General features: G+C 31.6%; 1 protein-coding gene and 1 long non-coding RNA gene across 6 annotated transcripts in view; both read left to right on the top strand.

The window, feature by feature from the left end:
• LOC127734819 (T-complex protein 1 subunit gamma-like) overlaps positions 1-27,378 on the top strand; it is a 273,760-nt gene that overhangs the window by 38,144 nt on the left and 208,238 nt on the right. The window lies entirely within an intron of this gene.
• Positions 18,632-26,144, top strand: LOC127734824 (uncharacterized). Of its 2 annotated transcripts, none has more exons than XR_007997783.1 (3): positions 18,632-18,891; positions 20,810-20,905; positions 24,993-26,144. It is a non-coding gene; the product is annotated as an uncharacterized LOC127734824 (long non-coding RNA). The 2 variants fall into 2 exon arrangements; XR_007997782.1 differs by lacking the exon at positions 18,632-18,891 and adding an exon at positions 18,924-19,970.

The following is a 27,378-nucleotide window of genomic DNA, read 5'->3' on the forward strand; positions in this document are numbered from 1 at the left end:
TACATTTGAAAGAAAGGCTATTTTGAGTAAGTTGATACATTCAAGGGGCATAATACTGAATGTATATGATGTAGTGTCTTCATTTGCTGGTCGAAAAAGATGTATTGATAAGTTTTAATATACACTGATTCTAAATGAAATTAAAAAAAGTTGAAATTTATACACGCAAAATACTCAATTCAAACTCTGCAATGTAATTTTTTCATGTTCAACTGCATTATCTGTATAATTTCTTTATGTTTATTTTTGCATCATTGCTATCTCATTTGAACATTTGTAACCTTCTTACAAATCATTTCTATATGAAATTAAGATGTATTTGATTATATTCGTTTGATCGATTGTTACTTTATAAGAAAATAATTCGATTGCTTTATAAGGAAAAATCTTCAGTAAAAATTTAATCAAATTCATGGTTTAGTAACATATCTGAATATAGACCTGCCATCGCTGTTTGATTTTAGCTAAAATACAAGGACTTATCTATGATTTATGTTCATAAGATTATGTCGTGTTGATTAATGTTACTATTATTTCTTAATTTGACAATTCCCCTTAAATTTATCTTGTAAATCTAAAGAGAGTTGACAAAAGAGACAGAGGTGCCTCGGTTGTCGAGTGATCTTAGTAGTTTAGTTACTGAATCATTATCCTGTCAACACTGAGATTTTGAGTTCGAATATCACACGTGGCAGGTACGTTTGACCAGGATTGCAAATTATCCGAGCACTCCGGTTTTTTTCGCCAATAAAAATCATGACAAAAAATGGAAAACGAATCTCTAGAAATTGCAGCTAACATGTAAATTCAACATGAAATTACATAACCTCTAGACACTCATTAGGTAACTCCTATCTCGTAATAATATTGAGTTTATAGAAACTCTTCAGCGTTATGACATTTAGCTTTCGAATTTTTTTTTATCTTTGAAGAAAGTCATCCTAGAAACAAGTGTCGTACTCATGAAGTCAGAAGCAGACACTTATATAACTACTTCTAATTTGGTACCGTACCACAGCTAGTGGACTATCAATCCCGATATTACCATCAACTAAGTACACAGGGCTCATGTATAAACTTGAACATGATGATGCCTTAATTATTATTGATAATTTTTAATTAATCATAAAAGGTAATCATTGACATTGTTATTGAATTTAAATTAAGGTTCCATTTCCTAGAGTAAAGTTGAACTTAGACTTTTTTTGGCTGTTCAGTAAAGGTCTTTCTAGTGATTATACTCTAAAACGCGTGTCCTGCACACATTCCTCTGTTGATTGTATTAGTGTTTTAAAGAGGTATAATTAAACGTGAGAAACAGAATTTAAGTAGGTCAATAAAAAAGATGTGAATATGGATCTTGGTTTTATCGTTGTTTTGTTTTACATTTAGTTATGTCTGGACCTTGTATAGTTCCATTGTATTGGCAAAATTGGGTGAGCAACACAAACATACATAATTGGTTAACTTGACAAAACCGTGTAAACATACATCACAGACTTACAAACACAAATGACTAAAAAATTCAAAATAAAACACAAATAAATTTGACAAAGACACCAACCAAAAAAGTGTTTTTTAGCTGATATATAAAGTTACATATAATTTAATTTAAACAATCCCAATAATCGGAATTTTATAGCCGAAAATGTGTAAACAGAAATCACAGACATATACATTGATGGGCAAAGTGATCAATATAGTCAATTCACCATGATATTACAGTTACTTTCAATAATTTAGAAATTTAAATTTACTTTAGGATCAAGCATGATAAATGTCAGAAATCCAATATTTGTTTTGTAAAATAGTAAAACCAAGACATCACTACTCACCGAAGACTTCAGTCAAATGACTTGTTGCCTTTAATGTATATATCTAGTACTTATTTTTCTCTTAGCATTTTGGGCGTCTCAAATTATTTCATCGGCGTCACTATATGATAGAACGATTACTGTATCAATGTATCAACACTGCGTTACGCAGCTTACTATTCTATTGATAAATATCGTCTCTGTACAGTATTATTAATTTTTATTTACATTATCTAATTATCATATATTAGTTTAAAGTACATTATGACATCGTTTAACAAACGAACGTCATCTATGAACACATTTAAACATAAGTGTGCCATAAATTCAACACATATCCAGAGCTATACAGAAAATGTTGTACTATGAATATAAATTTAGATTACTATACCTCATACAGTTATCAAATTACATCACAATTTATACATCGCAATTACGCCAATTGCAACAACGATTGGATAATGGTTGTTAGAATACAAACTGGCCCCAGTGAGTTTAGATCTCCATTCATAAGGTTTACTTGGCTGTATATAAACCTAACCAATCGGTTCAGGTATGAACATATGTCTTTATTATATTTGAATATAGTACAAGTTTCCTTTCATTGTTATGCATCGCCAAACGTCTGTACTGGACAAACATATAGGGACAATAAACACACGTTCAATATACTCTTGTGTATTTAGAAATTGATAAACATTTCGTTACATTTGAAGAAAAAGTATGTTTTTGTTTTAATAAATGCATTCAAGGGGCGTAACTGTGAATGTACATAAAGTAGCTGTATTTTTTTGCTGTGCTTCAATGCTTTACTGGATAAGCTGCCAAACAGATAAAATATTGCAGATATGCATGCAATTTGAATGCTCCTTTTAAAATTTTGACGTGGTCTTTCGTGATATTAAATGTTTAATATCAATATTGTACATTTTATTCTGTTTCAACTACTGCTGTTATATATAAACAAGAAACAAGAAAACAATTTCATTTTCAAAATGTTTCTAAAAGAAAAACAAAACCTGTCATATCATGTCATCAAGGGTCAGCTTGCTTGTATATATTTTTGTGAGGCACAGATTCAAATACTTCATACAGATACAAATGATAAAGATGTTCGTGTTCATATTGTATCTTTTGTTTTGCTTTTACAGTCATTTCGTAAACAGTGGGCAATCAATATTTTGACATCAATTTGGAATAGCAAATTTTACTTGTATATAGATTTTAAATGAAATCCGAGCAGACACAGATGTTTCTTCGAAATTTACTCGTCTTTTTTTTTTTTTATCTAAAACTAAATTTTTACAAGCATTTTGACGACCATATATCAACTTGAAATGTATATTATACCTATATATCAATTTTTGTTGATATCTTTAAACAAAAAGATATTTCCAAAATATATGATCTCACTTTCCCAATTGGAACTTATTTCGAATGCTCAATTTATGACATCAATACTTAAATAATTGAGAACAGTTTGTAGTACCTTTGTCTAATACAAAGTTCAGAATAAGCTATTGAAAAACAAAACTAATTGTCAAAAAAAGTCAAATGTTTGATTCTTATATAATTTTTCGTCTTTTATTGCTGGACAGCAGCAATATAAATCAGTAATGTGCTAATTCATGGAAATAATATCTTTCAGCGGATAGATTCATAAGTTATTGCAAAAATATATCATTAAAAAGTGATCCACTTTAATAAATTAAAACAATATATAAGTCAGATTCTATAGAGCTTAATCTATCTTTTCGGTAAACCATTCACGTGTATATCAATATTTTCTAACAGAGTTCATGTTAGACAATATTCAAGCAAAACAGAAACACGTTATTGACCATTAGTTATTATTTCTCTCTTACAATTATCACCAAAATTTGTATTTAAAAAAATAATAAGTCAATGTATTTGCATAATTATGATTTTGTCATTCCGTATAATGGGTGGTAATTACTTGGTTTTTAGTTGTTTTACTGTTATCTGATGAAAATATACCTTACAACAGATTTGTATCCCTACAATAACTGTTTCTGATGAGAGACTACTGAAATGTACTACCAATTTCTTTTTATTCATAAAATAGTAAAATATATGGTGTACGGGAGACACTGTTGATCTAATCTCATAAAGACATAGACAAAAAAATCGGTTTTTGTAGAATACAATTGTCGCATAAGAACGCACAAAAAGTAAACTTAAAGAAAATGTCAAAGTTTTCACAAACTTTTTACCTTTTCATATAAGCTATGTTTGAGCAAGCTATCGTGTGTGTAAAGCAATCAAGATTTTTGTAAATTTCTCTGGATGGCCCACTTTAAAAATTAATTTAAGAGACAACTATTAATTCGATGATGTGTATTAATGCATTTTTCAGTTACTTTAATTTTTTTTCAATTGTATGATTAGTTCTTGTCACAACTGTATGTAATACTGAAAGACATTTATATACAAACTAGTTAGACGATAATTCGCCAACTAAAACAACTACAGAAGCATAGTCATAATAGGGACCAGAACCTTGAACATGTTAACTATTAACTAGTATAATATTCAGTTGATAAAACGTTTAGTATGACGATGTTCTCCATAAAAAGTATATATACCCATTTTCACGATCTGGTAAAACATATTCATATTTTTTTAATGGCTACTTCAAGTTAAGAATTTCAAATTCACATTTGCTAAAATAATAAATTGAGTAATATAGTTTTCCATAAATTAAAACTCCGATATCTTGTATTTGTCTTATTTATTTCATATTAATGAGCAAAACCCTTGTTTAGGTGCTGAAATCATTTGTGGTATTGATATCATAATATGATGCATTTTGACTGTGTTACAAAAAAAAAAGTATTACTGCTGGCTAATGGGGATAAGAAAGCAATACTTTCAAACTACTGGACAAATTTTAAATTAAGAGGAGAAAATATTTTGTTACAGATGAGGTCAAGTTCAATTTTGACAGTTATAACTTCTACTGCTCCGACGTTATGTTCCTTGATTAATTGGAAAATGGCTATTTATATTCTTTCCGTGCAGGAACTTTGAGAACTATTCAAATTTCAAATTTGAATAGGTTGTTACTGATGACGTCTGAAATGATCCATGATTGATTGGAAAATGGCAAAGTTCAACGCAATTTTTGCAGAGTGGTTTTCTTATGCTTAATCAAATATAGATATGGGATTATAACTTCAGTTGTATACATGGCCCTATCATAGAATGAGAGGAATATCCCAATCGATTTTAAGGGTCACTATGTCTGAATGTCTGAAAATCTAGCAGTTGTATGTTTTTTCCATGTGTGTGGTACAGTAATTCAGTAAAGCTAACTAGGAACGAAGGCATTTTTGTTCAAAAGGTGTCAATTCATAATGAATTGATGGGATCGTTCTTACGTTTTTGTGTACAAGAAATATAAAGCCCTCTTGAAACAGTCCGTCAAATGAAGTTTAATGTCCTTCTCCTTTCAATACAGACGTTACATCTAAAAATTATTATTGAGTGTTAGTTGCAAACTAATCTTAACTACAAGAGAGATGATTTTATTTTTTTTTTCATTGTGAATTTTCATTTCTGTGTTATAACACTACATCAGCACATGCACAAATCTATTTTTTTTTATGGAGAATTGAAAGATACCGAGTGCTCTTTGGGTAGAAGGCGTTACCTTATATGACATTTCACATACATGTTTTATACTAGAACTAACAGAAGAAACGTACATAATCACTGCATTTAAAGTTGAATATTTATTACGCAGTGTTTTCCTTGGAGATCATTTTATAATCTGAATTATTGCTCGTCTCTCTAAAATATTACAGTAATGCAACAATAGTTCTATATTATTATATCATGTTTCTTAACTAATATATCTCAGTAGCATACTAAATAAGGCATCAAAATAATCAGGTTTATATTTGTTACGCCTGATTGCCTACATAAGACTCATTAGAATCAAAACAGTTGCAAGGGCAATTCAAAAACGTAATTGAAGAGCAGTGAAAACAAAGTTACGAAAAGTACATATGCGTGGTGCGTCCACAGCCCATATACGAATGTAACTACATCAGGAACGCTATGACTCAAAAAGGTAAGACAAGGATGTATATATGTGTGAATATATAATGTGTTATATGATCAAAGCGACAATTTAAGTAACCTAAGATCGACTCTGTCTGCAGGTGTTGGAATCTAAGTGTCTTGCATATTTCAAAGTTTATCATCAGAGAAATAAAATATAAAATAACGTTGTAAATCAAAGCATATATATGGAAGAGATTTCAATTGTCGAAAAGCACTTTTGCACAATTGGAATAATTTGACTTATATGAAATAGACCATGGGGAGAATAAAAGTAAGGATATCATTGATTATAGAAAGATTGAAGATGAAATACACCAAGACAAAAACATTATGGATCAGTTTAACTCATTTTCCAAATTTGATGGTTTCGTAGTATGAATATCACATGTCTCATGTTTCCTATGATCATTGAGAGAAAAAAAAATCGTTTGACACTGGATATTTAAGTTCATTCTTGTGGAACCGAATTCCTCACAAAGGGTATACAATTGATACTAGAAACTACAAAGAGTCAATTGATTTACAGGTACTACTTCTAATTACAATCAATATTTGCTCAAGTGTTAAAACATTTAATTTCATAATATTTGTGTGTTTTAACTCCTATGATAGAAAGGTAAAGATGAGTTTCTGTAAATCGACATTAAAATGATAATATTTTATCAACATCTTAACCAGAATGACACAGCAAAAGTATTCCGACTTTGTTGTTGACGCCTTTCAGTCTTACGTGAAACATGTTTCTCTGTTTTTTTTTTTTTAAAGTATTCACTACTGGGGAAAGACTTTGTCCATGAAAGAATCATCCTCAACATATTCACTGCGTTTCTTCGGAATGGTTTATCATATTTATTTTGAGAAATTGAAATTTGAAAGTCGATACATTTTGTTGTTTTCAACCTTAAAATAAGCTTTAACCTACTTCAGAGACAGTTAACGTAAGACTGATTTATCAGTGATTGTTTGCTTACAGTTTTCATATACATTTTTTCAAGTTCTAACCGTTTTGTCTCTGAGTTTCCTATCAGTTCGTTCTAGAAATTGCTTCCAGGGCGATAGGTTATATATATTTGATTTTGATATACATTTTATTGTTTCACCTTCAAAGAGTCTTGGAATTTTTATTATTATATTTTGTTTATTTTCATGTATTTATTGATTAATAACATTGATAATGATACTTCTATGTTAACAACCCTTTTGGTACCTGTGAAACCTTATACACTCCAAAAAGAACAGTTACCCCATAGTCAACAGTTCGTAATCCCAAGTTCTACAGAATTCAAACAATTTTGTTTATTGAGGTTGATAAGTAACAAGTTCTTCATCTTGCGTGAATTTTCTTAAAACCTCTACCGCCTTACAGAAAAAGGTCAATGAGACTATTTTAACCAAGAAATGAAACTTATATAAATTTTCAACGAGGTTCAAAAGTGCATACATGTACATACAGATCTTCTACGAAGTACGAAATGGTATACGTACAAACCGCCAATAAGGTACTAAATGGTATAAATACAAATCTTCCATGAGGTACAAAATGGTATACACACAACTCTTCTATGAGGTACGAAATGATATACATGTTTATATTCCATGAGGTATGAAATGGTCAGGTACAAAATGGTCACGGTACTGAATGGTTTTATGTCGGGAACACGACATGAATAATTTCATTATCTAGGGATATTGTTATGTCAACAGTTTTGTTAATTCTATATAGTCTGTTTAAATGACATTTTTAAGGATGATCATGTTCAAAATTATCTAAATAATTTTCCAAAAATAGTCTTAAAAATTAAAGATGTGTTTTAGACTGTTGTTTGTATTGTGGTCGTTTACGTGTTTTCTTGTCATACTGTTGACTGTCTCTATGGTATCTTCCGCCCCTTTTTTGTAAGTTTGGCAGTTATGAATTTGTATATCCATTTGGTCGTTTTTCAAAATCATTCCTGTTCAGTCCGAATTTCTTTATCCAGATATCATATTTCTCTCTATTGCGAGTCACTTGTAGGACATTGGACAGAAAATATAAGCCATTGTTTTCTATAATAAGATCACATTAACCACATTCACAAAATTGGTAATATTACTTTCAATGAAAAAAACTACAATTACAGATACTTTAAGTTGTAATATTTGTTTCCCAAATGGTAAAACGAAGACATCAATATCACTGGAGAGTCCAATCACCCCATAAGCTGACTTCTTGTAAGTGATGCCCTTTAATATATTTATGATTATTTATAATTTAACTAAGTCTTTGGGCATCACATGTTATTTCTTTGTCGTATTCATACACTATTACGTTCAAGATGAATATTGTATTCAAGTTAAAGTTCTGCATTATATGCTTACACTATATATATATATATTTACTTCATTTAATTATTATTTGATATTACTTATTAGTTTTGAGCACATTGATATTTCATCATTTACGATTCAAGTATGAATATATTTAGATCTTATTCTACATAGCGTGTTATAATTGATTTGTTCCATTGAATATATATGTATTTAGTACATTATTATTTTATCATTGGACCACAAACAGTCCTAACATCACGTTTATATATAAACATCATTACATAAACTGCTTGATAAATGAATTAGGTATTGACAATTCACTTGGAAACTCAACATATACCCTGACGACACTTACCAAAGAGGAAATCCTGGATAATCATAGGTCTGTTCTATGCTCCTTTGGAATTTCAACCAAATATGAAGAACTAGATCTTCCATCACTGTATTGGATACCTAAACTGCATAGGTGTCCTTACAAACAACGGTATATTGCTGGGTCTTCCAAGTGCTCCAGGAAACCTCTTTCTAAATTATAAACATCTATTTTATCAGCAATCAAAGCCGGGCTCCAAAGTTATCGTGAAACTGCCTATTCTAGAGGTGGCGTGAATCAGATGTGGATACTAAAAAATTCCAAAGATCTTTTAGAGTACATACAATCTAAGACTCTCTCATCTTGCAATAGTATTAAAACATTTGACTTTTCTACACTTTACACACAAGTATTCCCCATTCCAAACTAAAAGATAAATTGAAAGAGTTGGTATTACTTTGTTTCATTAAAAAGAATGGCGAACGAAGATACAAGTATCTTGTCTTGGGGAGGGATAAATCCTACTTTGTAAAGAATCACTCTGATTCAAACAAAAAATTCTCTGAAACTGACATTATCAAGATGCTTGATTTCTTGATTGACAACATATTTGTTACGTTTGGAGGACGTGTTTTTCAACAGACTGTCGGAATTCCAATGGGAATCAATTGTGCCCCTCTTCCTGCCGACTTGTTTCTTTATTATTATGAGGCTGACTTCATACAGGAACTTCTTAGGAAGAAAGATAAGAAGTTAGCAATATCCTTTAACTCTACTTTCCGTTATATACATGATGTTCTCTCACTAAATAATTCAAAATTTGGTGACTATGTTGAACGCATCTATCCCATCGAACTAGAGATAAAGGATACAACAGATACAGCTTAGTCTGCCTCATATCTTGACTTACATCTATTGACAATGAGGGTCGGTTGAAAACAAAACTTTACGACAAAGGAGATGATTTCAGCTTCCCAATTGTGAACTTTCCATTTCTATGTAGCAACATTCCTGCAGCGGCTGCATACGGAGTATATATCTCCCAATTGATACGATATTCCCGGGCTTGTGTTTCCTATCATGATTTCCTTGATAGAGGATTGCTGCTCACAAGGAAGCTATTAAGCCAAGAGTTCCAAATGGTGAAGTTGAAATCATCCCTTCGTAAATTTTACGGACGCCATCACGAGTTGGTTGACCGTTATGGAATAACCGTTTCACAGATGATATCGGATATGTTCCTTATGTCGTAACTACAATACCCTTCCCTTTTCACGAATGTGACTTACCGAATTAGACTATTTACCGGATTTGAAATAACATAAGCAACACGACGGGTGCCACATGTGGAGCAGGATCTGCTTACCCTTCGGAGCACATGAGATCACCCCGAGTTTTTGATGAGGTTCGTGTTGCTTAGTCTTTATTTTTCTATGTTGTGTCATCTGTACTATTATTTGTCTGTTTGTCTTTTTATTTTGGCCATGGCGTTGTCAGTTTGTTTTCGATCTATGAGTTTGACTGTCCTTCTGGTATCTTTCGTCCCTCTTTTATAATTAATACGATTATGATCTATAGTTTGTTTGCTTTATAGTCCACTAACTTTGCTTTCTTGTTTCACGAATTTGAGCTCATATAATTGTTAATTAATTTACTTTGCTTACGTCACAATTATGCAGTGATATGTTTGTTGATTAACATACTTTGCGTTCATCACGATTACGATTTGAATGATTATATATTGTTGTTCATTCACTTACTTTGTTGTCATCGAGATTACGTGTTTGTTTATTCACTTACTTTGCTGATGTCATGTTAATAATCTTATATGGTGGTTGGTTCACTTACTGGCTCCAGTGAGTTTGAATCTCCATCCAGTAAGTGTGCTTGGATGTTTATATACCTAACCAATACGTTCAGGTATGATCATATGGCTTCGAAATATATTTAAATATAAGAAGAGATTACTTTCATGTTTATGCGTTGTCGACGAAATTACGTAGAAAAACCTATTTTACTATTTATCAAGAAATGTTAAATATTATCTTTCGTAAAGAGAAGATGAGAATAAAAAACTTGTTCCATCTGAAAAAAAGGGTCTTTTGTGTAAATTGATAAAATCAAGGGGCATAATCCTACATGTACATGACGTATGTCTTTATTTGATGGGCGAAAACGATAATTTAATTATTTAGAATACATATCGATTCAAATTCAAATACAACACATCTAATACATACATGAACTCGAAATACAACTTTCAAACTTTGCAATGTAGTTTTTAATGTTTAAACTGCATGATTTGTACTTTTTCGTAATGTTTATTCCAGCAACACTGCTGTCTAATTTGAACGAGTAACATTCGTCACCTTTTATTTACAAATCATTTCTTAATTAAATAAATGTGATAATATTTCTTTTATTTGATCATATTCTTATGATCGATTGTTACTTTATAAGAAAAAAATTCCATTTCTTTATAGAGAAAAATATTCAGTAAAAACTCGAGAACATTCACAGTTTAGTAAAACAATTAGATCGCTGTTTGATTTTGACTGGACTGTAAAGCGAGGACATGGCTTTGGTTTATATTCTGAACATAATGTCCGGTCTTTTAATATGACAATTTATTACTTATATTGATAATTAATCTTCAACTTTATATCTTGTAAACAAACAAAAATTAACAAAAGCGATAAAGTGGTCTCGGTTTTCGAGTGATTAAGCAGTTTAGTTACTAAATCATTAGCCTGTCAAAACTAATATTTTGAGTTCGAGACCCACACATAACAGGTGCATTTGTCTGCATTCTTAAGTGGTTAGGAGTGCCAATTTTCCTGTAAAAGGTCCATGATTATCTTCAAGCACTTCAGTTCCATTCGTCAATAAAAAAAATGGCCACCGGGGAGTAGTAAATTGTGATAATAGAGGCAATCAACACCATAAATTCATCACCCTATCAAAATAGGCGGAAGATATATAAAGGAGGAACAAAACTTATAAAGCGGAAAGTGAACGACGAAATCATGACAAATAAACCCCGGAAAACGACAAAAGAACAAACAAATTTACAAAACAGAATAAAAGCAAAGACTGAGCAACACACATATCACTTAAAACCGGGGCTCTCTTGGTTGACTCTTGAGTACGATAATTCTCAAGCTTTATATGTTATAAGGAATACATCTGAAAATGATCTAAAGAGTCAGTTGCAAACATTTCTTGTTCCTGTTCGTTGACCAATATTGTTATAATGATATGTGTTCACAAAATTAACGATGTTGTGAAAAAGATAAGCTAGAGGCAGACGATGTCATAGGAATATTCAATCATACATAAAAAACGATCTGAAAATGCCATCGCAAAAAAAAAAACCGAAACCAAACAAAAGACAAGCGACGTTCAAAAAAGACAAATGAAAAAAAAAAAAAATAGGTTGAACATTACGAATCTCACCGCAAAAAAAAAGGAGAGTAGGAGGGTATGCAGATCTTGTTCTATATGATTTAACCGTTTTTTTTGCTCATGTAAGTGCAAAATAAGTCTAATTCGGTGAGTCACATTCGAGGAAGAGATGTCGGGATTTTGATTACGACAATTGGTAGATTTCCGTCATCATCTGTAAAAAAATAAGTTTTTTGTAAACCAACTCGTGATGATGTCTGCAAGATTCGTCCAAAAATATCTATTATATTATGAAGTTGCATTGTTCTGAAATATTCTATTTAACATCAGAAAATATACAATTGCTATCAAGATAATCAAAGATTGTCGAATTGATGAAGATATATATATATATATACATTCGGTTTAACAAAGTCACTCTGCTCTAATAGTATCTAGTTATTATCTGATTCTGATCCACATTATAAGATTATTGCAAGTATCAAAAATAAATCAACAACATATTCGCTCGCGGTCAAATGTGGTGGAGTAACAAGCACAAAAGAAACAATAATAATACAGGAGTATTCAACTCCTTATTTCAAACATTACAAAACGTGAATGTCCATTAAGGGCTACGTTTGGCCTTATATTGGAATGAAATATTTTTGACTTTTTTTAACACTTAGGGTCTACTTCAGCCGATTTAATTAGTTTATGTAAAAGATTAAGACTGATTTGGTCATAAAAGACTCTGAAATTTAAGCTTAGACATAAAAATTCTATCATATATGCCATAAATAAAGGCAACAGTAGTATACCGTTGTTCGAAATTCATAAATCGATTGAGAAAAAAACAAATCCGGGTTACAAACTAAAACTGAGGGAAACACATCAAATATAAGAGGAGAACTACGACACAACAGAAACACAACATTAAAATGTAACACACACAGAAACGAACTATAATTTAACAATGGCCATTTTCCTGACTTCGTACAGGACATTTTAAGAAAAAAATGGTGGATTGAACCTGGTTTTGTGGCTAGCCAAACCTCCCGCTTTTATGGCAATGTTAAATATAACATTAAAATGACAACATTACATGACAGGACTACCATACAAATAAATGGGAGAACACATAGGACAGAGAAACATACGAATAATAGCTAACAAAAGGTACCAGGTTTAATATCTAATACGCAAGACGCGCGTTTCGTCCACACAAGACTAACCAGTGACGCTCAGATAAAAAAAGTACAAAAGCCAAAACAAGTACAAAGTTGACATAAAACGTCACTTTTCAGATATATTTTTTTGTCTAAGATGAAAGTGGCCGCATTCATTTTCAGTCTCAACTTTTATATATGTTATGTTTTAGCATCAAATACAACATATATTTAAATATTAAGACTAAACGCCAATGGGACCACTTCAATTTTAGACAAAAGTAGTCTCAAAATTAGCACAAATGCTAAAAGTGTGAATATTTTAGTAATGTTGCATGCATTTATGATGCTATTTCTTGATGCATGTGCATTATATAGTAAAAACAGCACATATTAATGTAACATAAGCTTTCTAATTTCCAATAAATAGCTTCAAGTTTACCTTTTAGCAAATTTGGAAAAATGCTAAATTTTGGTGTACAAAAGGGATCTCACGGGGCCTACTCCTTTTTTTTTTAATTCAATCTCTTTCCACTTCCCCTGTGTTTCGATATAGCCCTTGTGTGTTGCTTGAGCATTAAGCGTCAACAATATTTGTCAAGTTAAAATCTTCTGTCATGAGTCTTTATTTTGAGTGTTATTTTTGTTATCAGTGCTTTAAATTTCAAATATAAGCGACTCTTGGTTATAAGAGGGGCGAAAGATACCGGAGGGACAGTCAAACTAATAGATCGAAAATTAACTGACAACGCCATGGCTACAAAAGAAAAAGACAAACAGACAAATAATAGTACACAAGACACAAGATAGAAAACTAAAGACTAAGCAACACGAACCCCATCAAAAACTGGGGGTGATCTAAGGTGCTTCGGAAGGGTAAGCAGATCCTGCTCCACATGTGGCACCTGTTGTGTTGCTCGTGTTATTACAAACCCGGTAAATAGTCTAATTCGGTAGGTCACATTCGTGAAAAGGGAAGGGGATTGTAGTTACGACATAAGGAACATATCAGATATCATCTATGAAACGGTTATTCCATAACGGTCAACCAACTCGTGATAGCGTCCGTAGAATTTACGGAGGGATGATTTCAACTTTACCATTTGGAACTCTTGATTTAATAGCTTCCTCGTGAGCAGCAATCCTCTATCAAGGAAATCATGATAGGAAATACAAGCTCGGGAATATCGTACCAATTTGGAGATATATACTCCGTATGCAGGCGCTGCAGGAATGTTGCTACATAGAAATGGAAAGTTCACAATTGGGAAGCTGAAATCATCTCCTTTGTCGTAAAGTTTTGTTTTCAACCGACCCTCATTGTCAATAGATGTAAGTCAAGATATGAGGCAGACTAAGCTGTATCCTTTATCTCACGTTCGATGGGATAGATGCGTTCAACATAGTCACCAAATTTTGAATTATTTAGTGAGAGAACATCATGTATATAACGGAAAGTAAAGTTCAAGGATATTGCTGACTTCTTATCTTTCTTCCTAAGAAGTTCCTGTATGAAGTCAGCCTCATAATAATAAAGGGACAGGTCGACAAGAAGAGGGACACACTTGGTTCCCATTGGAATTCCGACAGTCTGTTGAAAAATACGTCCTCCAAACGTAACAAATATGTTGTCAATCAAGAAATCAAGCATAAAATGTTGTTACAATAATTTGATAAATGTTAATGCAAAGTGAAGCCAAAATAACAGTTAAATGAAGAAAAGAGAGTGGTTTTTGTTGAGGGACATCTAGTTCCATATTAAGACAACCTACAATTTAAAGACTAACTTCATTATTAATGGCATGAATAGGTTCATAAAGAAGTTCTTGAATCTTCTTGAACTGAAAAAATACATATAAATTAACTTGATACCAAAAAATTACCCTGAGCGTTCAACTCAAGAAAAAAGGGTCGATCGAATTGATCAAATTTATTTACATTCACTTAACTTAGCTTATCGTTTGTTTGGCATACCTAAATGGTTTAAGGAGGTAACTAAAATAATTAAGTCAAAGTTTTTGAAATTGTGACAAGGTTTAATGATTTCCCAAAAATTCACGGCAACAACCCAAAAAGTACAATGTTGAATTGTCCAATCAGATATTTATCTTACATAATTAAAAGGTGAAAATCATTACATCAATCTATAATTACACACTGCCTGGTTGAGAAAATTTATGTTATATATTATTATTTTACTGTTTAATTTCTTCTTTCAACAAACAATACAAAAGTAGTCTCATGCTTTGTTTTTGACAACTCTTTTGAAGACGAAATGCGCGTATGGTATACTAAATTATAAGTGTGGTTTGTTTGCTAACTTTTTTCTTATAAGATATATCTCTAATACAAACGGAGCTTAACATAGCAACTGAATATGTACATGCCCATTCAGTGGGGTCGAACCAATGTTTAAAGCGCTCGACGTCTTGTTTCAAACATGGGCAATTGAATAATCAATTATTCACAGTGGAAAATTCAGTACCACAAAACTTAACTATACGGTACCACCGAATACAACCGATGAAATACATCTAGATTGTTTAATATAATATAATTTTCATTTAATACATTGATTGCTATGAAACTGTATTAAGGTATTCATGTAATAGGAATAAATTCAGATTGGGAGTCAAAAAACGAGTAATTTATCGCCTCTTTAAAAATCTGATGCGCCCATATTGCCGTTCTGGAGTTGCTTACACCAGAACCCCCAAAATGTATAACTATTTGAGGAGCTAACAACAAAAGGGAAATATGAAGAACAACCAAATTCACTACAGGCAAACTCAACCAAGAGTGTGCTGGAACCTTAGTTTATCAAATATATGCATTAAAATTTTAGAAAGATCGATGTAGTACCCAAACATTGGTTACTGATCCGATGATACCCTCGTCAAGCACGAATCAAGTCATAGTAGTCAAATCCCCGGAACACCATGCAAAAATAAAAAATAGAAAGATAAATCGAAAAAAAGGGGTTGGGGGTGTGCGATTCTAACTTCCGGATTGCCCCCCGTTTTGATCCGCCAATGCTCGGGGACGAGCAGTCTACTAGCAGCAGAATAGATTCTCTGCCAGAAAATGAAAAATAACACTTTTAATACTCGATGAGTCAATAGCAAGATTTACCTTCATCAGGAACGCTCAACCACACAATGTGAAACCAAGGATGTATGTAGGAATACAAGAGGAGTTATACCAAAAGGCACAATATAATTTATTATAGGTTAACTCTATTGTAGGTTGTTGGAACCTGCGTTCTTGATAGTTTGTTTAATTCATCAATAGATATTCTGAGAAAGATAAGTTATAAATCATTTACGTACATAATGCAAATTTTAAATGCATATTTGCACAATTGGAATAATTTGAATCAAACGAAATAGACCATGTGCAGAATATATTAAGAATATCATTCATATCAAAAGATGGAAATGAAAATGATCTAAACATAGAAATTGTGGAATACTAGTTTTAAATCATATTCCAAATTAGATGATTTCGTTGTCTCATGTTTCCTTTGATAATTTAGCAAAACGAAGATTTCATTTGTCACTGGGGACTTCAGTCATTTCTGGTGGAACTGTCGTCCTCCCAAAGGGCCTATAAGTGACGCCCAGGAACTACTAAGAGTCCCTAGGAAGATATAATTTCGTCTTCTTATTATATGTGTCACATGCATAGTCATTTGTTAGTCATTTCCTTGTGTATATTCGCTAAGTATAATTGGTATCAAATGTATAGTTAGGTTCAATATTCTCAAAGTGTTTATTAGGACATCTATATAAGTATTTATGTTTAATTGCAGTTCATTAGTTCAAGTGTATTTATAAATCCATCGACAACATTTTTCCATAGTTACATATTTGATTCAACTAGAGTTTAAAGCGTTTTATATATATACATACTTTGTTTGGTGAGGTTTGCACTTACTGGCCCCAGTGACATTGGATCTCCACTTAAGTAATCTTTTGATTACTATATATATGTACATATATTATCAAATTAACATTTAAAGTAGAACAAAATTTGCATACCATTCAACCTATTCGGTTCCAAAATTGACAGAAAACATTCTTCGTTAGTAAAATTTGTAGATTTGACAAAATTGTTTTATCTAATATTGTTAATTTGAAGAAAGTGGTCAACAGTATATTATATAATCCCTGTTATATTTTTGCGAATATAACTGTTATAAGGGGAGACAAATAATTTACTTCCTGCATTACCATGCAATTAGGGTTTAACAGCACTTTATTTTAAACTGACTTATACAACAAACGATTTCGGTGGCTCATATTCTGCTGTTACAATAAAATTGGGAGAAGACTATATATTAAAGTTTGATTAACTTGTGTCTCATCCCTTTTGCATATTTAAGCAAATAAAATATGTTTAAACTACAATAAAATTATATTTGTATGAACAATATCATTTCAAAATAGGTAGATAAGCTGACATTACCGGGAAATGTTATTCTGAAATTCGAAGGATAACAAAGGTTTTCATAACTTAAGCAGCATAGACTGATTCATATATCAATCAGTTTGTATTCCCATTGCAAGATATATAAGCAATGAATTTTCTTAACATCTCTTGCAGCTTGCTATATAAATAACAATTGTGCCTATGTTATTGATATTATCAATTCTATTTAATAGCCACTGTTTAATTTTTTTTATAACTCACATGACTCAGAGTCTAAACATTTGATTTGATTATATGTATGGATTAACTCCTATGTCAGATAGGCAAAGATCAGTTTATGAAAATCGGCATTAAAATTATAAAACTTCACTTTAGACTTTACTCTGATAGACTTATCCATAAAATATTCAGTTAGCTTTTGATGCGGAATTATTTGACGTATTCATTTTGGAAAATTTAAAGTTGATACATTTAGTTATTTTCAACTACTTATGTTTTTTTGTAACACCCCTGTTCCAGGTTAGGGGAGGATTGAGCGCTCAGAAACATGTTAACCACGACACATTCTGTATGTATCTGTTTTAAATCTGGAACCTGTAATTCAGTAGTAATAGTTGTCTCAGTTTGTCATATGTGTTATTCGTAAATAGTTTTGCTATAAATGAGTTCGTTAATGTTTCTCAAATGAATTATTTTACATTTTTCAAGTTGGGGCCTTATATAGTCGACTATGCATTATGGGGTGTTATCATTGTCGAAGACCGTACGGTTGCCTATTCTTACATACATTCACTTCATTTTAACTTTGGAGATACTGTCTCATTGGCAATCATACCTTCATATTAAAACTTCTTCAAGGGCAGTTGACGTTAGACGGATTTGTGCATTCATTGTTTGCAGATAATTGTTTTAAGAGCCAATCCGCCAGAAAACCATGCAATATTCAGAAAATCGTCCAAATCGACAATCACAACTTGACAAATTTTTATACATCATCTTAATCCTTAACATAAAATAAAAGAATTTGACCACTTAATTTTTCCCAGAATCGTATCTATTTTTAGTAACAGCCTCATTTGCATAATTCTGTAAATTCATAATGAAACCAAGGAAAAATCCAACTTTTTTATGACTTTTAAGAATGACCCAGAAGCATATTAAATGGGGTAGTTGAGTTTTTAGAGTAATGTCAGCTGAAACTCATCCATTTTACTATGTTATGATCAATACAAATGAAAATTTAAACGATTTGGCACATTGCCAGGAGCAGGGACACATAGGCGGGGTTTTTCATACATGAATTTACGTGGTTTTCATTCGCTTCTATCTTGCAAGACCCATTCCGGATTTGTTTGCAACTTATATCGGTTTTAACTATGGGGTATGTTTTATATCAAAACAAAATATTAAGCTTGGCAAATAACTATTATATGTTAATTTATGCCTTGGAAGAATGGTGATTTTAGTCCCAAATTGACACATTTTGATTTTGATTTTAATTAAATTCTAAACACAATTGGTACTAAAATGGCTCATAAAATCATTCGAACAAGTAAAATCAATTTGTCTGAAAAATGAAATAAGACGTATTTGTACTGCAAGTCCAAAAATCAATAAATTGTCTGAAACCAGGGAGTCCATCTTTTATGCTCTTCCATTGACTTATCTCCCTTGGGTAAGATCTTAAACATGTCAGCTCCCAGTGATGGTTTGGCAGACAAATGTTTACAGTGAAGTTTGTGACTTTAATAATCTAGGATGAGCATGTGGGCTATCCCAGCCTTATACATCTACATATTACAAACTATTTAAGATATCTGAATGCACTAAAGACCAAAATAGCATTTCCAAAAAAAATAATTACTGCCAAGAAATTTGACAATCATGACAATAATTTAGTGAATAAACATGATAAATATTGAATGGAAAAATAAGTCCATGAACAGCAAAAAGTGTTTTTAGATTTCAACGAGCAAAACAAAAGTATTCTAAATAATTCTTCGTAAAAAAAAAGTGAGCGAGTGGAACCACCTTGCTCGCACCAAAATTGAGATTGAGAGTGTCAAAACTGCTCTGGCGCACCATCAATAAATCAACGACACTCTCTCTACCGTGGTATTGAAACCAGCATTGGTAACCAAACATATTCATACAGATACAGACTACCATTCATCTACATTTAGGAAGTCTGAATAATACTGAAAACTATGGTGTAGAATTTCCAACAGGACTCCTTATTTTATATAAGACAAGGAGTGGTTTATTTTCCCATGGTTGTTACATCATCTTGTCTTTGAATGTGCTCGAAGTACAGGGACTTTTATGGAATTCATTGACATGATAGTCAAGCAAGATGTCAACATCTCGTCCAACCCTCTTCCAGCAAAGCCAAAGCTGACCAAGGATCTTCACCCTTTCAAAACAGGCTTTATACAGGAGGAGTTATTCCAGTAGGAACAGGTACAAATCTTACAATCAATTTTCATTTGTTCCATATAGTCAATCTGAAATTAGGGGACCAACAATTGATACATTAGCAAGATTAAAAAAAAGGGGAGGTGGGTGTTGAAGGGGCATGTGAATATTCTTTTACACCTGACCTGTTTCTAAGACATCTTATTTATTTTCTATGGCAAAGTGCAAGCAAATAATATATATCCGTATATACATTGTTCTGTCTTGGGACCATTTGATTAAAAAAGCAAGGGGGAGGGTTAGAATGGTCAAAATATTTATGTCCTTGTCAGCTTAGGACAGAATTTTAATTTTCAGGGTACAATATATATTTATTTTCTGCTTTAAAAAATCAATTTATAGACCAGAATCATGATAATAATCAAAATCCATTTCAACATATTCAACGTTTAGCAGGTCAGGTTTTTATTCTCTTCCCCTAAGTTATATTTTCAGTTCTTACTGGAAGTTGTTCAGCTCTTTGTCTACTGAAAAAACTTTTATCTCGTGGAAAAGCCTCCTACAAATACATGTTTTACATACAACAAACTGTACATGTAACACTAGACAACTTTATCCAGAGAATAATATTTTATTAATGAACTAATAGGCCATGGAGACTAAAAAAATCAAAAGCATTGCAACCTTTTGTAAAGTTCAATTTTAGGACCCTACATGTACATGTATGTAGATTACTTATAGAGCCCTTTTTAAAAGAAAAAACATACATTTAAACTACATGCACAGTGATGCTACACTACCCTACATTTCCTGTCTGATATATTTTGTTTCATGTAAAACAAAATTGAAGAATTATTTTATAGTTTAACACTTTTTATTTGTAGGGCTATATATATGCAAGCAATGCTCAATTAAGATGAATTTTTGTAAAAGTGACAATAGCCAGGTCAAACTAAATACATGTATAGAAGAAGATATTGGTAAGTTATTATTAACTTATATATTAATTTAACTGTTTGTATAACATGGTAATCATACAAAGTATATGTAATCACTTATATAATAAAATAATTATTCAATTACATGTTATACATTTGTACATCAGTTTTATTGAACAGGTCTTTGTTAACTTGGTTTTCCCATTGAAAAATCACTTTGCTAACTTTAATTTGTAGTACTATATTGGGCGGCTCCTATAGTTTCTATTCAATAACTAACAATGACTAATGAACTGTTCATACATTCCATTTCAATTATTTTATTTATTAATACGTATTACTTTTACTGTTAGGTCTGTTTTTTGTGATGTCCATTTTACGTTACTGTATTTATGTATCCCGTCATACTTTGAACGACAAAATTATTTTATGTCTACCTGTGCGAATTTCAAACGCGCGATTTTACGCCAGTACTTAAAACCTTCCATCCTTTATGGGTGGATTTTACATAGATATATAAAATTGTATAATATAAGCAAAATGAGGATGCTAAATTTGATGTATGCCTTTTTGTGCTTCTTCGTTACATTTGTTTGTTTTTATAGTGATTAAGATGATAACACAATGTTGACTGCTGTACCCCTATTTTTGACAATTTTACCTATTGTGTCTGTTTGTTTTGTTCACGCATCGTTGTCAATATAATGGAATTTGATGCGACTGTCATACAAGTGAGAGGTTTATTATCTAGCTATAAAACCAGGTTCAATCCACCATTTTCTACATAAGAAAATGCCTGTACCAAGTCAGGAATATGACAGTTGTTATCCATTCGTTTGATGTGTTTGAACTTTTGATTTTGCCATTTGATTGGGGACTTTCCTTTTTGAATTTTCCTCGGAGTTCAGTACTTTTGTGATTTTACTTTTTCAAATATAAAAGGGGGAGATTTTATTGGTACTTTTGAAGATATTTCACCTGTTTGATTAATTGATTGGTTGTTGGTAATGCTAATGTCCAATGGCAAATAGTTCATGCATATTTAGGACAAGAACAAATTAAAATAAATACATTATTTGGGTTCTTAATATGCTAAATCTAACAATGTATTTAAATAATTTAAGATGTTGCAATTGGGCCCCATTTTAAATTGGTTCACATTGATTTCAAAATGGTCCAAATTTTTTTTCTTATTTCTACACAACTTGAATTCTTGAGGTTCTTTTGATATACAAAATGCAAATGTTTTATATTTAGATTTTTAATTTTGGTCCGGTTTTCAAATTTGTCCACATTTTAAAGTCCAAAGGGTCCAAATTTTAACTTAGTTTAATTTTAACAAAACTTGAACTCTAATTACAATGAATTATGGTTCTTTGATTGATAAATAGAAATAATCAAATATCCTGAATATAAATATGTACTTAGATTTATGATTTTGGTCCCAGTTTTCAAGTTGGTTCAAATGGGGTCCATAATTTAACTGTGTTTGATTTCAACAATAATTTTAAAGATGCTGAATCTAACCTGTATTTAGTTTTTGGGCCCTATTATGAAATTGGTTTACATTGAGGTCCAATGGGTCCAAAATTAAACTAAATTTTAAATCTTAATTTGATCTTGGGGTTCTCTGATATGCTGAATCTATTAAACTTTCTCTTTATACCATATTTATTCTGTGTTAGAAACCTATTCTTTGTCAAATATTTAATCCCATTACAAATTTAGAGCTGTTATAGCTTGAATGTTCTGTCCAAACTTGCATTTTTTCTTCATCTTCCACAAAATTTGTCCTTTTCTGAGATAACTGGTGTTATCTTTTTAAATGAAACTTTAGTGAAAAGAAAAGCACAATATGTGGATGCTTATCTGATGTCAAACATTTTCAAGATGGCCACCAAGGATGGCACAAATTTCAACACTGGTTAATTTAATGAAAATTGTTAATTAGGGATAGTCGTGGTAGTTTGACTTGCTAAACAAAGTAAGGTTGTTTTTTCTTCCAAAATGGCAAACATTTTCAAGATGGCCTTATATGAAAATTGACATTAAGGAATTATAGCACTTTTGACATGCCAACAAAACAATGAAATCTTTTTTTAAAGATGGACACAGCAAATAAAGGGTAAAATTTTCAATATTGTTGAGTTTGATTTTAAAGAATATTGATATTAGCTGTACTTTGACACAGAGAACAGATATAAAGATGGCCACCATTTCAAAGATTGTCACTAAAAGCGGTCAAATTATCACCATTGTCTGTTTTCAATGTAAAATTATATTGAGAGGTAATTTGACATGCCAAACCAAATGGAGGCAATTTTTATACGACCGCAAAAAAAATTTTGTGGTCGTATTTTGGTATGACGTTGGCGTCGTCGTCGTTGTCGTCCGAAGACACATTAGTTTTCGCACTCTAACTTTAGTTGAAGTGAATGGATCTCAATGAAATTTTACCATAAGGTTCAATACCACAAAAGGAAGGTGGGGATTGATTTTGGGGGTTATAGTACCCACAGTTAAGGAATTAGGGGCCAAAAATAAGCATTTTTGTAACTTCCAGACATAACTTGTGTGTAAGTGTATGGATCCCTCTGACATTGTACCACAAGGTTCCATATCACAAAGGGAATGCTGGGATTGATTTTGGGGGTAATTGCCTCCAAATTTTAGGAATTAGGGGCAAAAAAGGGGCAAAAAACAAGCATTTTTCTAGTTTCTTGACAATAACTTGTGTGTAAGTGTATGGATCTCTCTGACATTGTATCACAAGGTTCCATATCACAAAGGGAATGCTGGGATTGATTTTGGGGGTAATTGCCTCCAAATTTTAGGAATTAGGAGCCAATAAGGGGAAAAAAACAAGCATTTTTCTAGTTTCATGACAATTACTTGTGTGTAAGTGTATGGATCTTTATGAAATTGTACTACAAGGTTCCATATCACAAAGGGAAAGCTGGAATTGAGTTTGGGGGTAATTGCCCACAAAGTTTAGGAATAAGGGGCAAAAAAGGGGCAAAAAATAAGCATTTTTCTAGTTTCCAGACAATAACATGTGTTCAAATGTAGGGATCTCTCTGAAATTGTACTGCAAGGTACCATACCACAAAGGGAAGGCTGGGATTGATTTTGGGGGTAATTCCCTCAAAATTTTAGTAATTAGGGGCCATAAAAGGGCAAAAAAACAAGCATTTTTCTAGTTTCAGGACAATAACTTGTGTGTAAGTGTATGGATCTTTATGAAATTGTACTGCAAGGTTCCATATCACAAAGGGAAAGCTGGGTTTGAGTTTTGGGGTAATTGCCATAAATGTTTAGGAATTTGAGGCCAAAAAGGGGCCAAAAACAAGCATTTTTCTAGTTTCCAGACAATAACTTGTGTTCAAGTGTATGGATCTCTCTGAAATTGTACTGCAAGGTACCATACCACAAAGGAAAAGCTGGGATTGAGTTTCGGGGTGATGAATCATAAGGGGGTTCAAAAAATTGGGGGGAATTTTTTTTTCCTTTTTTTTCTTTAAAATTCTCCATTTTAAATTGGTTATTTCTGATTTATATATATAAAGCAAATAATAATGATATGGTTTGAATAGGTAAATTAAAAAAAATTAAGTTCTTAGACCACTTTCATTCTGTGTCAAATATTTAATTACAATCCAAATTCAGTGCTGTATCAAGCTGGAATGTTGTGTCCATACTTGCCCCAACTGTTCAGGGTTCAACCTCTGCGGTCGTATCAAGCTGCGCCCCAGCGGAGCATTTTATTATTGTTGTAAAGATGTTAAGGGCTATTTGGACATGCTTAAAAGGAGTGGATAATAACTATTCTGCAAAAATGATTTGGCTTTAGTTGGGAGAATTTTGTAACTGCATCCACTTACAGTAAAAATTGTCAATTTTATTTCCTGTCAGTGGTATATATGAAATTAAAAAAAAATTAGGTATGATTGCCAATGAGAACAAATGACATAGAAGTAAAGCTATAGGTCTTCATACGCCATATGGCCTTCAACAATGAGCAAGACCTATACGGCATATATATTCAGCCATAAAAGGCCCCAAAATAAGAAAATGAAAAAATATGAAAACTAACAGCCTGATTTATGTATGTATGTTTTGTGGTTTTCAGATCTAGACTCGCAGCTAACCTTTCTGTCAGTGTCAACAACAACTGAACTTTCACAGCAGTCAACATCAGATTGGGAGACTGATAATGCTTCTAACAGAAACAATTTCAACCAACCAAACAAGCAACAGAAACTTTCCAACTTTAAAACATCAGTTAAATCTTCCATGGGATGATGTCTCAAAAAATAACAGTTCATCATTTATGGAGATTTTAATGTTATGGTTTTTCTTGTACAAGAAAGTTAATGTACACTTGTTCTATAGCCGTTCAAGTATAAAAAAACACATTCAACTTTATTGAAATTTGAAGATTCATATGACTTATTTTAATTCTGTTATCTCCAAGGATGTGATGTAGAGCATTATAGGTACAGTAATCTTAACAGCTATCCAATTTCATTCAAAATTCTTTATAAATTTTGCACTGGTATATATAGACTAAGTAATTTGTTTTTCGTCTAGTTATGGGATTTTTTTTTAGTAGCATTTATGATTTTCATGTTTGTATTGACCACATTGCAGCAACATAGATATACATGTAGGTACCTGGCAAATCTTGCCCTGTTAGCATACTAGGCTCAAAGGGTCATAAAAAAATTTCCATCACTAAGTGTATGTTAAAATCATCTGTTTACAGTTTTCACTTTTAAACCATCATCTTAATAACTTTAGAAGAAGTGTCATACATATATATATGTATACAAAATTTAAAAACTTTTCAATATATATATATATATATATATATATATATATATATATATTGATAAAAACTATCAACATGACAAGATCTAAATACCCAAAATTTTTCTGAAAAATTGGACATAACATCTATGAGCTATTGTCCCTGAAATGTGTAAATTTACAAATTTTCACAGTTTTCTGCTACTATCCGACAACTATATCAATATATTATAGAATAAATTGCAAAAGTGGTCAGAAGAAACTTTTTTTTTACAGTCTGAACTTATTCTGAATTGTTTAACTTCTAATTTAAATTGATTGCGTTTGAAATATGTGTTTTTTATCGTTTTAGGTGCACAATTTGTCAATACGATCTATTTCGGCTCCTGGGAGCCTCTAGATTTATAATGAATAATTTGTATTTATGTATGATTATTTTCTTAATGTATTAAATGAAACATTAATTATTCTTTTCCATTTGTTGTTATACTTATTTATAAGTCCAGATCCTATCATATGTCAGTAGTTACAAATTAGACGGCAAAATTGAGAAAATTTGAATATGCAGGTTACCCCATTTTGTTGTGGCATATATCAGACACCAATATTATTTGCCGAGCTTGATATTTTTTTTGATTGGGTATATATAGTTATACTTTGCAAGTAGATATGTTGTTTTACAATAATAAACGGGTCTTGGAGTATTTTGGCTCTGAAAGATGACCAAAATCAGCCATTTTGGACATGTAGCTAAATAAGACATATTGAAGCAGTTAGATTATACATACACTTAATAGACAGCATTGTTAATTCTATGCATTCTTACACTTAAAGTGATGTATTACTAGGAACAACTATCAAAAAATTATAAATGTTACCATATTTTTTTATTTGAACCAGCGAAATATGCCAAAAAAGGCTTATTTTTGCTGTTTTCGAGCAATTTCATCTGTTAAAACATGGCACTAAAAAAATATCCAGATCGGTTCAATATTTTCCCAAAAAAATTTGTGTGGTTATTTACATTACTAAGGTGCACCAATATGCCAAATATGAACTCATTTGGAAAAAGTGACATTCGGACGGTTTTGCATGGTTTTCTGGCAGATTGGCTCTTAATATACATGTATCTATACAACTTTGACTGTTACAAATTTTGTCGTTGAGCTTTCATACTAAAGGATAATCTAGGAAATTGTTTCCAGACCATTAAGTTTTTTTTTTTGTTTTTCATTTTTATTATCAATTTATTGTTTAACTTTCAAAGGGTCTCGGATCTTTCTTTGGTACTAAATGTTCTGATTTATTCATACATTATCACACTTGTATTGAAACATCCTTTTGTTAACCTTGAAATCTTGTAAAACCCAAAGAACAAAAAAAAACCTTGGACAACAGTTCAACTAAATTGTTGTTCAGTAAGGAAATATAATTGCCTTGATTCCCCTTTATCTGTCGTAAAATCAAGTTTAGAAGGAAATTGTCAGTTCATGAACTTTGAAATAAAAGTAACATGCAACTTAGTCAGGGTAACATATCTACTGAAAGCTTTTACTGTTGTATATAGATCATTCTGAATTTTGTGCTCTCATAATCACATATTTGTGTCCAAACTTTTGGTTTCGAATATACGTTATCAATACTATCAGAAACAGATGTAGCATGCACAAGAAACTGCATTATTAGTTTAAAATAGCACTGACCAG

Source organism: Mytilus californianus, unplaced genomic scaffold (genome assembly GCF_021869535.1).
Source record: "Mytilus californianus isolate M0D057914Y unplaced genomic scaffold, xbMytCali1.0.p SCAF_3, whole genome shotgun sequence".
Classification (NCBI taxonomy): domain Eukaryota; kingdom Metazoa; phylum Mollusca; class Bivalvia; order Mytilida; family Mytilidae; genus Mytilus; species Mytilus californianus.